Genomic DNA, 11,621 nt, shown 5'->3' with positions numbered 1-11,621 from the left:
GAGAATTTTTGTGGAATATATGAAAAATACTGGTCCAAGAGTCAGCAAAGGAAGTGGAGCGTGGAGCCCACAGGCCCACCAAGCGCCCCCCTGGCCGCGCCTGGCAGGCTTGTGCGGCCCACAAAACTCCACCGCCTCCAATTTCAGGTCTATTTAGTCCCTTTCATGCAGAAAAAAAATCAAGGAGAAGAGTTCATCGCGTTTTACGATACGGAGGCGCCGCCACCTCCTGTTCTTCCTTTGGAGGGCAGATCTGGAGTCCGTTCTGGGCTCCAGAGAGGGGAGATTGTCACATCCCTAACCCTTAAGTAAGATAGCATTGTGCTCATGTTTTCTTTGCATTTGCATCTAAGAAGTTTCAAGAAAAACAACAAAGTGGCAAAGGAAAAACTCAAAACCCTAGCCACCATTTCAATTAAAGGAAATCTCAAACTAGTTCAAAATCAATGAACCCAAAATGGCCTCAAGAAATGTTCAAACTTTCTGATAAATCATGAAAGTAAATGAGCATTGGAGAAAACTATTTTCTTGACACTTTAAGCATTTAAAATAAATGCAAAAGCCACTGGTTTCAAATTTAAAAATTGAAATCAGAAACTATAATTTTCCAAAAATGTTGAAAACCTTGGAAATGAGTGGGGATATTATAACAAATATTTCAGGAGGTCTAAAATAGTTTTTACTTTTTGTTTTGGAGCTGAATTAATTAGCAAAACAATAACTAGCAAAACAGAAAAACAAAAATAGAATAAAATGGAAAAACCTTACCTGTCGCCTAAGCCTGGCCCGGCCCATCTCCCCACTCGTCCCCTCCCTCGCGCCAGTAGGCAGCAGGAGGTGGCCGCCGCCTCCTCCGGCGCGGCCACGCACCTGCGTGCCTGCCTGGCCGCCGGTTCGCGCTGGCGACGACGGGGATAAGCTCCCCAGAGCCTCCCCTATCCATTCCCCACCTCGGTTCTTCCCCTCCTCCCGGATCCCCTCCTTCTCCCTGCTGCCGCCATTAGAGCCGAGCTCGAGCTCGAGCTGCCCGTGCCCCTGGCCATAGGATCCCCTCCCAGAGCATGCCATTAGCTCCGCCTCGTCGCCCTGGTCGTCTCTGCAGAAGCCGAAGCCTCCTCGAGCCCTGCAATGCCCGCAACGCCGTCGTCTTCCTCCTCCGGCCGCCGGACCTCTCCCGTCGATTCGTCGCCCCCAGGCCTTCCCCGAGCCGTCTAAGCTCTACTTTGCACTCCCCGTGAGCATGCGGTCGTTTCCCCTAAGTTTTCCCCCTCGATCCCCTCCTCTAGCCCTAGTTTCACCGGAGCCCGACGAGGACCGGCGCTGCCGCTCGTCGCCGGTAGCCCTCTGATGATCAGCTCGTCCTTCCGAGGGCACCAGAAGCTCCAGGACGACGCGTAGATGCCGTAGCAGCTAAGAACCGAGCGTAGATCCCTCTGATTCAAAGCCCCCGATGACGCCCGAGCTTCGGCCGCCGCTCCGGCTCGTCGCCGACGCCTCTTCCGGCGACCCTAGCCTCCCCAGATGGTCCTGCCAGATCGGCCACTTCGCGAGCATGCTGTAGCTGCAAACCGCGTGCGTTTTGGTGTTGTGCAGCGCCGTCTAGGTCGCCTCCGGCAAGCCCTCCGCCGCGGGTCTGGTCGCCGGCGACCACCCTCCAGTGGCCGTCAATGTGGCCGACAATTAGGGCGTAATCGTCCTCCCCTCAGTCGCTGCCAGAGGGCCCCACGCCTGGTCAAACCCCAATTAGGGGCTGGTCAGCGCGGGATTAGTCCCAGAGAGGCTGACCAGTGGGGCCCCCCTGTCAGGTTTGACCTGCACAGGTCGGCTGACCTGTTGACGTCAGCCTGATGCAATAAATGGAATTTCCAGTTTAAAACTAATTCAAGAAATTGCTAAAATTTGTAAAAATCATAGAAATTAATCTGTAACTCCAATGAAAATAATTTATATATGAAAAAGTATCAGAAAAATTCAAGGATTCTGATTATGCTATTTTCAACTATGTTTGAAAAAGTTACAGAACCCTAAATTGTGAAATAAGGAATAATTCAATTCTTTTAATCACCTTATAAATGGAATTTGCAAAAATATTCAAATTTCTTTATATTTGCAATGATCACACACTGCCCTATTTATAAATCAGTATCATAACATGAAAATTCATGCATGTTAACATCAAGATGAACCGAGCATCAGGTCGAATCAATTAAACCGGTATCCGAGAATACCCGTTTGAATTGCTATTCGAATGTGATTCAAATCAACTCTAAACCTATTACATGTTGAAAATAATAACTTATCACCTTGCATTCTCATGCCATGCTCATGCATCATTTTGAGTGCATATGATTGTTATTGAATGTTGCCATTCATTTCGGTAGGCTCCGCACCTCCGGATTCCATCGAATATCCGTCTGACGGATATCGTTCCTCCTCTGAGCAACAAGGCAAGCAACCCTTTTGATCATCCCGATAACTCCTATGTTCTTGCTCCTGCACCTATTTATTGCATTAGGATCAAATGCTTCAACTGCTTTTGCCACGATAGTTGGACCCACTTCCTTTGCATGACTTAACCTTGTCACTGTAAATAGCCGAACCTTGCAACCTAGCATACCTGGTAGTTGCTTGAGCTATGGTGTGCCTTATCCTGCTATGCATGCTATGCTTAGAGTTGTGTATGGTCTGTCATCTGGGAGATGAACAGAAATGTGGAATGTGTTCGGTGAGCAAAGGTTGTGTGTTGAACTTGATTTGGTAAAGGTACCGGTGAAAGGCTGTGTAGGAGTACATGGTGGGTTGTTTCATTGGAACCGTTCTTAGGAACTGAGTTCCGTGTATGTAATCCAAGACTAGATACTACCACATGCTGGGCCCTGAAATATGACCCCGCTCGGCCTATTAATCGCATAGTACTCGGTCCAGGAGTTGCAAGTAGTTTCTGGTGTTTATAGTAATGCTGGAGGCCGTGCATGGTGCTGACCTGAGAGGTGGACCGTGATGCGGTAGGCAGTGGCACGGTGTACCAAGTGGCACCCGGATGGTGGGCTTGGGAACCCTGCGCACATCGTTTGAGGCCATGGCGGAAATCTCGGTCGGACTTCCGTACGGGTTACTCTCAGATAGGCGATAAACCTGGACTAGGTACTAGTGTGGTTAACGGTCGTGGCCGACTCCCTCGCTGGGCTTCCGCTTGAAGGTTGCCGAGGTGCATGACGTGCACATGGCGATAAGTGGCGGGAGCGTGTGTGACGAAGTACACCCCTGCAGGGTTATGATCTATTCGAATAGCCGCGTCCACGGATATGGACTACTTGGAGACATATGTTGTTCATAGATAACTTCAATGGCTACTCATAAAACTGTCAAGATAAGCGTGAGTGTCGTGGACGGCATTTCCGTACGGAGACGGAATGATTCCACGATAGTGTATTGTTGTGGTGTTAGTGGACTCGTGTGCGAGAAATCAAGTTGTCAAAATTATTTAAAAATGCAAGTTGTCTAGCCACGAGTCAAATGCTGGCTTTCCGCCTGAAACCCCACAATACCTTTTGATACCTTGCATGAGTAGTTAGTTCTCCTAAAGTCTTGCTGAGTACCTTCGTACTCATGTTTGCTTAATAAATGTTGCAGAGGTTGCTAATGACCCTAATGGAGGGTTCTTCGTAGACATCGACGACGACGAGTAGCTGGTGTCCCAGCTACGATCTGGCCCTACGTCGGCTCTGTAGTATAGTCAGGCCACGTTCCTACTAGTTGCCCTGTCTGTACCCAGACAGTTTATAACTCTTCCGCTGGCTTGTATTGTATGACTGCTATTATGGGTCGTGAGACCCTTACTGTGTAATATTATGTGTGTGGCTCTTCCGAGCCTCTTAAATAAAGCTTGTATGGTTATGGTTATGTTGTGGTGCCATCGATGTATCTATACATATCGGTATGCCATGCGTACGTGTGTCTTACTTGATATGTATGGGGTTCGAATACCTAGTCGTGAACTTTAGTAGCACTCCTTACAAGGAAATGCCCCTTTGTGATCCAACGAGCCTTGGTAGTTCGCTACTGCTCCGGACACATTGGTTGACCGGCATGTGTCCTTCTTAGCTGCTGTGTCTGTCCCCTTTGGGGAAATGTCACGCAACGTAATGGAGTCCTTGTAGCTTGCTACGACTCGTCTACGTTCTTTGATGACCGACACCTGCTTTGTTGGGTCATGTATGCCTGTCCTTGTGCGGAACTGCCACTTTGGTTTATGACTAGACATGTCGATCCGGGTTCTTTGACATTGGATTGCTAGCGACACTATCGCATACGTGAGTCAAAAGATGCAAACGGTCTCGGCTAAGGTAAGGCTGCAGCCGTGGAGTTAACCGTGCGTGAGACCACAAAGGGATGCGATGTGTTACAGGCTGGATTCCTATGGCTTAGGATCGGGGTCCCGACAGCGTTGGTATCAGAGCCTGACTGACTGTAGGATTACTAAGCCAAACTGGTCGAAGTTGAGTCTAGAATTTCTTAGTTATATATAGGGGAATTGTTTGTGGAAGGGAACGTAACACTCTTGTTCTCTTCTCAAGATATTCTATCCTGGTCATCCTCGTCTTTTCCGCGGGAATTAAGGACTAGATTTCTCATCTTCTCCTAGGCTCGTGTTTCCGATCGGTAGCTTATAGGACTACGGGTCGAGAGATATTGGGTTTCTTTTATTCCTAGGAAGCAGGAAGTAAGTTTGGTGACCAGAGAATTGAACTTGATAGTTGAGTGGTTACGCTATTCCATTTTGGGTTGTCTCAAATTTGTTTTTGAGCATTTACAGCCGTTATGCTGCCCAATTTTTCATTCGGAGCTCTAATGCTTTTGCATTACTCTCTATTTACAGATGCCTGGCCGTCCTTCTCGTCAGGTGGTACGTTTGACCAGGTGCATTGATGTACCGGGTCATACGGCCATGCTGGTCAGGGTGATGTCGGTGTGCGGTTACCGCTGGTACCCCGAGTACACGGTAGAGGAACAGTACCGAGACTTCAACCAGAGCCAGTACATTTGCACTGTTAGGGTATTTCCAGACTACCCTGGAGCGGAGAAGCCAATCCATTGGTCCTATGGGTTGGGAGTCACTGTTGACATGGCAGTACAAGATGCTGCCTATTCAATGCTGACTATTATGAGAGCGAGACATGCACTGCTGCAGAATTCAGAGTTCTACTATGTTCCTGCCTCTCAGTCTGGTGAAGAGGGATACCTCAGTGGAGTCTATTTTGATTCTTCTATGGAGGATCCACTTCTGCAGTCCACTGTTGAGATGCTAGAGAACAGAGACAAGGATGCTCGTGCTCTCCGCATGGAGCTTTATGCTACCCGTGCCCGTCTGTGGACAGCTTTGACGCAGCTGGCACCGGTAGTCCAGACAGGGTATGGAGAGATGGGGATGTTGAACCCTGTTAGGAACCATCTTCCGGCCCACGTTGACTGGCCAGCTATAGGAGGAGTTATACCTCTTCGAGGACCCCTCTTACCACCAGTCAGGGGACCAAGACCACATCCGTGTCCTTATGGATCCCAGGGATCTCAGGCTAGAGTGTTTCCTGATCCGCAGGTTGAGCTTTCAGGTCATGGAGGTAATCTCTATGAGATGTTCTATGCGGATGCCTGAGCTGTGAGCGGAAGGATAGTACGGTAGTAGCCGTACATTCACAGTCCTGCGTGACTTGTGAAGTATGTATGTAATGTGAAATGAATTCCGGAGGCCAAGATAAATAATGTATAGGAAGCTTGTAAGCCTCTGATGAGTAGTTTCACAATTTCAGCAGTTTGCTCTACGGTTAAGGTTGTACTGAGCTATGTAAGGGTGTGTATGAACCATGGTGTATATATAGCAGATGCTTGTTACCATGTTGTTCGGATATTCATTTCCGCATTCCGTGTGTTCAGTACATTCTTAATCCATAGCCAGTATTGATTTGATATTGGTCTAAGCTATGAGTTTGTTTGTCAGGATGGTGTTCACCAGGTTGAACCGTGCCCCTGCTCATGAGCAAGGTGAGGGTAGTCAAGCGTCACAGGAAGACCTGCCTCACCCACCTTCTCTGGTAGAAGTGATGCTTGAGGCAGAAAGAAACAAAAGGGAGACCAACCGACTGCTAGAGCGTATTGAGCAGAATACGGCTCGACAGCCTAGGAATGCTGCAGTGTCCCTCAATGACTTTGTGAAGCTGAATCCTCCAAAGTTTCATCATTCCGTCGATCCCCTCGACGCTGATGACTGGTTGTGCAGCATCTCACGCAAGATTCGCTCTGCAAATGTGTCTGAGGCCGACAAGGTGACCTTTGCGGCGTATTTCCTGGAGGTACCCGCCAATCTGTGGTGGGAGAATTTTGAAGCTACGCGTCCCGCTGAACCAGTGGCCACATGGGCAGACTTCAGTGCAGCTTTTCGTGTGCACCATATTCCAGAGGGCCTGATGGACAGAAAGAGAGAGGAGTTCTGTACCTTCACTCAGGGCAAGTTGTCTGTGGATGCCTATAGCCGCGAGTTCGCTAACCTCGCCCGCTATGCAACAGAGGAGGTGTCTACTGACGCCAAGAAGCAAGCAAGATTCCGTAAGGGTCTGAGCCCTGAGCTCCGTCGTGATCTGCGCCTCCATGAGTGTGCAAGTTTTCAAGCCCTAGTCAACAAAGCGATCAGTGCGGAGACTGGTCATTCTGACTTCGAAGCCACAAGGAAGCACTCCCGTGACTTCGGCTCGTCTTCTGGTTCCGCGTTTCCAAAACGCAGGCTGTGGGTTCCAAACAGTTCTCTGCCGCCAAGATACACTCCGAGGCCATCCTACGTGGCGCCGCAGACGAATCAGGCCAACCCTCCAGCAAAAGCTTATGGTGGTCCAGCTAGCAATGTTGCACCATGTGCCAACCAGGTGATATGCTACAAGTGTGGAGAACCAGGGCATTATTCCCGTGAGTGTCCTCGGAATGTGGGTGCCAAGCAACCCGGAAAGTCCGTCGGGCAGGCCAAGTCGGGCAAAGATTTTTATGTGAAGCCAACTCCTGCACGTGGCCGTGTGAACTATGTGTCAGCAGAAGAAGCTGCAGAGGATCCCGACGTCATGCTGGGTACGCTTCTTGTTAATCATCACCCAGCGTCCGTTCTCTTTGACACTGGGTCTTCTCATTCCTTCATTTCAGAAAGTTATGCACAGTTGCATAACATGTCATTTTGTGATATGCCAACCCCATTGGTTGTCCAAACCCCTGGTAGTAAATGGCAAACCTCTAGGATAACCTATGATAATGAAATTCTAGTAGACAGGCTAGTTTTTCTAGCCTCATTGATAGCATTGAAATCTTCGGATATTAATATCATCTTGGGCATGGACTGGATGTCAGCTCACTATGCCAAGATTGATACTCAATCTAGAAATGTCCAGCTTACCCATCCCTCGAGTGAGATAGTAAATGTCTCTACTCGAGTTGCCAAATGCCAACTCTATTCCCTAAATGCCAACCCTCTTCCGGAACTTGAAGACATTCCGGTAGTCCGTGACTTCCCGGATGTTTTTCCAGAGGAACTGCCAGGAATTCCACCTGACAGAGATGTAGAGTTTGTGATAGATCTTGTTCCGGGAACTGTCCCAATAGCCAGAAGACCTTATAAGATGGCACCCCTAGAGCTAGCCGAACTTAAGAAGCAATTAGATGAGGCCTTGAACAAAGGTTTCATTCGTCCTAGCTCTTCTCCTTGGGCTTGTCCCGTCCTCTTCGTCAAGAAGAAAGACGGAACGGATCGGATGGTTGTAGATTACCGACCAGTTAACCTGGTCACCATTAAGAACAAGTATCCACTCCCCAGGATCAACGACCTGTACGATCAGCTCGCTGGATCCTCAATCTTCTCCAAAATGGATTTGAGGTTGGGATACCATCAAATCAAGATTAAGAACGGGGACATTCCAAAAACAGCTTTTGTTACTCGTTATGGCCAATATGAGTACACCGTTATGTCCTTCGGATTAACCAATGCCCCAGCCACCTTCTCTCGGCTGATGAATTCAATCTTTATGGAGTATTTGGATAAATTCATCGTAGTATACCTTGATGATATTCTCATCTACTCAAAGAATGAACAAGAACATGCCAAGCATCTAAGGTTGGTATTGATGAAACTTCGAGAGCATCGCCTTTATGCCAAATTTTCAAAATGTGAATTCTGGTTACCAGAAGTGACCTATCTAGGCCACGTAATCTCTGGTAAGGGTATTGCTGTCAATCCCGAGAGAGTTCAAGTTGTCCTTGATTGGACTCAACCTGAATCGGTTAAGCAAGTTAGGAGTTTTCTTGGTCTAGCGAGCTATTGTCGCCGCTTCGTCGAGAATTTCTCCAAGGTTGCAAAGCCTCTAACTGAACTCCTCAAGAAGGATAAAAAGTTCGAGTGGACACCACAGTGTGAGCATAGTTTTCAGGAACTGAAAAGACGCCTGACTTCCGCACCTGTGTTGCTACCACCAGATTTTTCTAAGGACTTTGTTATCTATTGCGACGCCTCGCGACAAGGATTAGGTTGCATTCTCATGCAAGATCGTCATGTGATCGCATACGCATCTCGACAGTTGCGTCCACATGAGGATAATTATCCCACACATGACCTTGAGCTTGCAGCTGTGGTCCATGCACTAAAAACCTGGCGACATTACCTTTTGGGTAATCGTTGCGAAATATTCACTGATCACCAAAGTCTGAAGTATATCTTCACCCAGCCGGATTTGAATCTCAGGCAAAGACGGTGGGTTGAGTTGATCTCGGATTACGACTTAGGGATAACTTACACCCCGGGGAAGGCCAATGTTATGGCCGATGCACTAAGTCGTAAATCTTATTGTAACAATTTGATGCTACAACAAGGTCAACCACATCTCCATGAGGACTTTCGGAAGTTGAATCTTCATATTGTTCCTCAAGGATTCCTTTCTACCCTGGTGGCGAAGCCTACTCTTAAGGATCAAATTATAGCTGGCCAAAAGCGTGACAAGGGTATATCATGGATCAAGGAGAATATTTCTAGCGGAAACGCTAAAGAATTTTCCATGAATGATCAAGGTGTGGTGTTCTTCCAGAATCGTTTAGTGGTTCCTAAGAACCCACATCTAAGGCAGTTAATCCTTAAGGAGGCTCATGATTCCCCTCTCACCATTCATCCCGGTAGTACTAAGATGTATCAGGACCTACGCTAGAGGTTCTGGTGGACTAGGATGAAGAGAGAAATTGCTGAGTTCGTTGCTAACTGCGATGTTTGTCGCCGAGTTAAGGCAGAACATCAAAGGCCTGCTGGCACCCTTCAACCTTTAGCTATTCCTGAATGGAAATGGGATAAAGTTAGCATGGATTTCATTATGGATTTCCCAAGACCAAGAAAGGAAATAATGCTATCTTTGTGGTCATTGACCGTCTTTCCAAAGTGGCTCATTTTCTTCCTGTTCGTGAGAGTATAACAGCTAGCCAGCTAGCAGAGTTATATATCTCTCGAATAGTGTCTCTTCATGGTGTTCCCCTGGAAATTAACTCGGACCGTGGGAGTATCTTTACTTCTCGCTTCTGGGAAAGTTTTCCGAATGCCATGGGGACTCACCTATCTTTTAGCACTGCTTTCCATCCTCAATCAAGTGGTCAAGTAGAAAGAGTGAATCAAATTCTAGAAGATATGCTCCGAGCTTGTGTTATTTCGTTCGGTATGAATTGGGAGAAGTGCCTTCCATTCGCCGAATTCGCTTATAACAATAGTTATCAATCAAGCTTGGGCAAAGCCCCTTTTGAAGTTCTCTATGGACGAAGATGTCGAACCCCTCTTAATTGGTCAGAAACCGGAGAGAGGCAACTCTTTGGCCCGGACATGATCTAGGATGCAGAAGAGCAGGTTCGCATTATTCGTGAAAAGTTGAAAACAGCCCAGTCTCGTCAAAAGAGCCAATATGATCGTCATCATAAGGCTGTGACCTTTGAAGTTGACGAGAAGGCTTACCTTCGGGTTACACCTTTGAAGGGTACCCATCGATTCGGTATCAAGGGCAAGTTGGCTCCTCGTTACATTGGACCTTTCCGCATTCTTGCCAAACGAGGAGAAGTTGCCTACCAGTTGGAACTTCCTTCGCATCTTTCCAAGGTTCATGATGTTTTCCACGTCTCGCAACTCAGGCGTTGCTTTTCGGATCCTATCCGTGAAGTGGACCACGAAACGCTTGATCTCCAAGATAACCTTTCATACCGAGAATACCCCGTGCGTATTCTTGATCAAGCTGAGCGTACCACTCGACGTTGAAACCTCAAGTTTCTTAAAGTTCAATGGTCAAATCATTCTGAAAAGGAGGCAACTTGGGAAAGAGAGGATCGTCTCCGACTTGAATATCCTGCGTTATTCCCGACGACTTCTAAATCTCGGGACGAGATTCTTTTGAGTGGGGGTGAGTTGTCACATCCCTAACCCTTAAGTAAGATAGCATTGTGCTCACGTTTTCTTTGCATTTGCATCTAAGAAGTTTCAACAAAAACAACAAAGTGGCAAAGGAAAAACTCAAAACCCTAGCCACCATTTCAATTAAAGGAAATCTCAAACTAGTTCAAAATCAATGAACCCAAAATGGCCTCAAGAAATGTTCAAACTTTCTGATAAATCATGAAAGTAAATGAGCATTGGAGAAAACTATTTTCTTGACACTTTAAGCATTTTAAATAAATGCAAAAGCCACTGGTTTCAAATTTAAAAATTGAAATCAGAAACTATAATTTTCCAAAAATGTTGAAAACCTTGGAAATGAGTGGGGATATTATAACAAATATTTCAGGAGGTCTAAAATAGTTTTTACTTTTTGTTTTGGAGCTGAATTAATTAGCAAAACAATAACTAGCAAAACAGAAAAACAAAAACAGAAAAAAATGGAAAAACCTTACCTGTCGCCTAAGCCTGGCCCGGCCCATCTCCCCGCTCGTCCCCTCCCTCGCGCCAGTAGGCAGCAGGAGGTGGCCGCCGCCTCCTCCGGCGCGGCCACGCACCTGCGTGCCTGCCTGGCCGCCGGTCGCGCTGGCGACGACGGGGATAAGCTCCCCAGAGCCTCCCCTATCCATTCCCCACCTCGGTTCTTCCCCTCCTCCCGGATCCCCTCCTTCTCCCTGCTGCCGCCATTAGAGCCGAGCTCGAGCTCGAGCTGCCCGTGCCCCTGGCCATAGGATCCCCTCCCAGAGCACGCCATTAGCTCCGCCTCGTCGCCCTGGTCGTCTCTGCAGAAGCCGAAGCCTCCTCGAGCCCTGCAACGCCCGCAACGCCGTCGTCTTCCTCCTCCGGCCGCCGGACCTCTCCCGTCGATTCGTCGCCCCCAGGCCTTCCCCGAGCCGTCTAAGCTCTGCTCTGCACTCCCCGTGAGCATGCGGTCGTTTCCCCTAAGTTTTCCCCCTCGATCCCCTCCTCTAGCCCTAGTTTCACCGTAGCCCGACGAGGACCGCCGCTGCCGCTCGTCGCCGGTAGCCCTCTGATGATCAGCTCGTCCTTCCGAGGGCACCAGCAGCTCCGGGACGACGCGTAGATGCCGTAGCAGCTAAGAACCGAGCGTAGATCCCTCTGATTCAAAGCCCCCGATGAC

The sequence above is a fragment of the Hordeum vulgare genome, chromosome 6H, assembly GCF_904849725.1.
Source record: "Hordeum vulgare subsp. vulgare chromosome 6H, MorexV3_pseudomolecules_assembly, whole genome shotgun sequence".
NCBI lineage: Eukaryota > Viridiplantae > Streptophyta > Magnoliopsida > Poales > Poaceae > Hordeum > Hordeum vulgare.
The sequence above is the reverse complement of the archived record's forward strand: the minus strand, read 5'-3'. Positions refer to the sequence as shown.